This window comes from Equus asinus, chromosome 17, assembly GCF_041296235.1.
Source record: "Equus asinus isolate D_3611 breed Donkey chromosome 17, EquAss-T2T_v2, whole genome shotgun sequence".
NCBI lineage: Eukaryota > Metazoa > Chordata > Mammalia > Perissodactyla > Equidae > Equus > Equus asinus.
Genome location: NC_091806.1, coordinates 50286889 through 50290158, shown reverse-complemented (window position 1 = coordinate 50290158; position 3270 = coordinate 50286889). Strand labels below are relative to the sequence as shown.

The window sequence follows — 3270 nt, the reverse complement described above, 5'->3', positions numbered from 1 at the left end:
CTTCGAGGGCGGCACCCACCGCAGTTACAGCAGCGGCCCACACGCCTTCCCCTTCACCAGCTCGGCTGCCGTAGAGGCAAAGTCACACTCTGCTCGCCCTTCCTACCGTATCGGATCTCACGTCACAGGTCAGAAAACCAGGTGAGGACTGTCACCTTCTGTCTCGTCAGATACTGCTGAAAGTGTGTCAGATCCAAAGGCCCCTCGCCGTCTCCCCTGGCCTGATGCAGAACAGAGTTTGGAGAACGCTACCAAGTACGTCGGAAAGAGAGAGATCTCGTGTGCTTGCTCCCCTGCGCTGTCTGGGTTGGACGGTTTCCCCAAAAGGCATGTCCACCTGGAAACCGCAAATGTGACCTTATATGCAAAAAGGATCTTTATGGTGCAATTAAGGATCTCGAGATGAGACCCTCCTGGGGATTTAGGGGGTCCTGGCAGAAAAGGGCACACAGAGGGACACAGGAAAGTAGCCACATGAGGACAGAGGCAGAGATTGGAGCGATGTGGCCACAAGCCTAGGAACACCTGGGCCACCGGAAACTGGAGAGGCAGGAAGGACCCTCCCCGGAGCCTCCAGGAGGAACAGCTCTGCCGATGCCTTGATGTCCGACTTCCAGCCTCCAGAACTGTGAGAGTTCATCTCTGTTGTTTTAAAGCCCCCCGGTTTGTGGCCCTCTGTTGCGGCCACGGTGAGACACGAATCCACATGGGTATCGACTCTCTCTCAGAAGGTCGAGGGTCGTCTCTGGGCAGGGGAACAGGGACGCTGTTTGCACGCCACGCTCTTCGCCTACTCAAAAACGAACGAGACAATTTTAAATTTCAAAATAATATTTAATAGGAAGGTTGAATAAGTTGAGAAATGCTTATTTGGTAAAAATAAGGAGAAAAGCAGGTTCCTGAAAAAAGAGTGAGAAGAAAATAGAGTCAAATGTTTATCTGATCTTTAGGGGAAGAACACCTTTCTGAGCATAAAAGTAAAGGAAGAAATCAGAGAGGAAAGTCCTGAAGGATTTAGCCCCTCCCCAAAACAAGCCCCCAGGCTGATTCCCACAGGGCGCGGGCTCAAGTCCCCCGGACCCCAAGAGTGGGCACAAAGTGTGATAGGTACAGGCCACCTAAAGAACTGCCTGACTTTTCCAACTCACACAGAGAAACTCGGGGAGCCCCATGGGAACAGGGAGTGGGGGCAGGCGCTGACAGACGACAGCGTGGCAAAGGGTCGGGCGAAGGCACTGCCATGCGCCCACTGAGCAGGACGCTCACTGACTGCTCGTGGGGTGGAGGGCTCTCACGCTTGGGCCGGAGGCTTGGCTGAAACCCGGACCCAGAGGTGGCAGCTCTGAATGAGGCTGAAGGGCTGGAATGGCCTTGGTTTCTGCAGAGGAAGGATCCCAGGCTTGGGGAGAGTGGGTGTCAGTACAGATTTACCAGGCAAGACCTGCTCGCCCCTGTGAGGATCCAGAAGATGCTCCTTTCACCGCGACTGTGAGGATTGGACTTGTGAGGGGAGCCGGGGCCTCCTGAGGAGCTCGGGGCCGCTCTTCCCCATGCGAGGTGAGAAACTGCAGCCACCAAGTGGGGGGACCTGAGAACAGCGAGAGAGATGGCTCCCGGGTGCCAGGGCAAGTGGAGCCCACAGCCCCCAAGGATCAGGTGGGCACATGAGGGGCAGCAGAGTCAGAAGAGTGACCCATGCAGACCGATGGCCTTGGCCAGCTGATGGCGGTGTTCCCAGAAGTGAGGAAGATGGGGGCCCACTGAATTCTCGCGTGATCTCTAAAAGCAGAAAAGTTCTAGGTCAGGTAAACGACCATCTACCCTGAACCATAAGAACAGAGTCGGGGCCCCTCTGTCATCACAGATGGCAGCCTGTTCACACACCAGAGCCCTCAAAAGGAGGGGAGGCTGGTCCCCTCCAGAGGACCCCGGGACACTACCGAAAATGGCCGCTGTGACTCTTGCTCCTCTCCGTCCCCAGAGGACCCAGGGCGACTGTGCACAGGGGCCGGAGACATCCTCAGACCTTTCGGGGACTACCAGGCACCGTCCTGAACTGACTCCAATTCCAGGAGACCCCAAAGGTCACCGTGGCCCGCAGGTCAGGCAGGGCTCGTGGGGGGCAGGTGACGGATGAAGCTCCAGCTCAGGTCCATCTGGGCCGCGTGCGTCGCCACCCCAGCCCTGTGGTTGTTCCTCCAGCTCCTAACGCAACAGGAAGGGCCGAGCCACTGGCGGAGCCCCACATCCTGCGCCTCCCTGAGCCTCACCTGTCGCAGATGGCAAGGGGCCATGACCACATACGCCAGAGAGCCGTCTCCAGGAAACGCAGAGAAAACAAGCCCGGTGTTTGCCATCAACTCCGCGGTTGCTTTAAAGGAGGGCGTTTCCAGAGCCTTCTGTCAAGAGTGCGGACAGAGGCTGGGGCTGGGGCGGGAGAAGGTTGAGCTCCACGGGGGCCTCTCTGGTCAGAGGGAGCCCAGCTGGTGCCCCTTCCAGAAGCATGCACAGGCAGGAAGCCCATGGATTTCCCAGACACCAGGCTGCCCGCAGCCCCACTGTCCTGCCAACGGGCTGTGGCCAAGAGAAGCGGGGTGAGGCTGTGTCGCGGAATATTCTGCAGCCATTGAAAATCATGTTCTCAGAGAATATTTAATGATTAATGTAATTTCTCTGATACACTGTTGGAAAAGAGGCCATAAAGCAACTCGAGGTGAGACCTAGGACAACCCAGGAGTGACCACGTGCCCACTGCCAGCCCGGGAGACCCACAGCCACCACTTAAACCTCAGCGCAACCCAGCGAGGGCAATACCCTCGCCAGCCCATAGGGACCAGCAACTGTGCCTCCAGGAGGACAGGTCCACGTCATCCACCGGCCCGCTGGCCCAGGCCAGGGAGGGAGACTGAGGCCCAAGGCAGGACTCCCAGCCAGTGCAGGCCAGGCTCCACCTCCCAGGCAGGCCTCTGTCACTCATAGCCGAAGGTGTGCACCCTCATTTCTGAGAGCCCCGAGGGTCCTCAGCAAAGAGACTGTGGCCGGTGGGAGTGCCTGTGGGTGGCCCCCCGTGTAGGGCTGGGACCGGGGACACCAGGCTGCTGAGGGTGGGGCCTAAGCTGAGGAGGGGGTTCTAGCTGCCTTTTCTGCACATTTCCGCAATTCCCACGTTCCTCTGGCGCACATGGATCGCTTTATATCCAGAGAAGTTGATATTACTTAATAAAGAGAATCAGGTACAAATTGTCCTTAAGCATGTGCCACGGTGGAAAC

General features: G+C 57.6%; 1 long non-coding RNA gene across 1 annotated transcript; it reads right to left on the bottom strand.

Annotated features, from left to right (window-relative positions):
• Window positions 1-846: 846 nt before the first annotated feature.
• Window positions 847-2246, bottom strand: LOC139040487 (uncharacterized). The gene is made up of 3 exons (XR_011494992.1): window positions 1941-2246; window positions 1704-1779; window positions 847-1588 (listed from the first exon to the last, which is right to left on the bottom strand). It is a non-coding gene; the product is annotated as an uncharacterized lncRNA (long non-coding RNA).
• Window positions 2247-3270: the final 1024 nt, after the last annotated feature.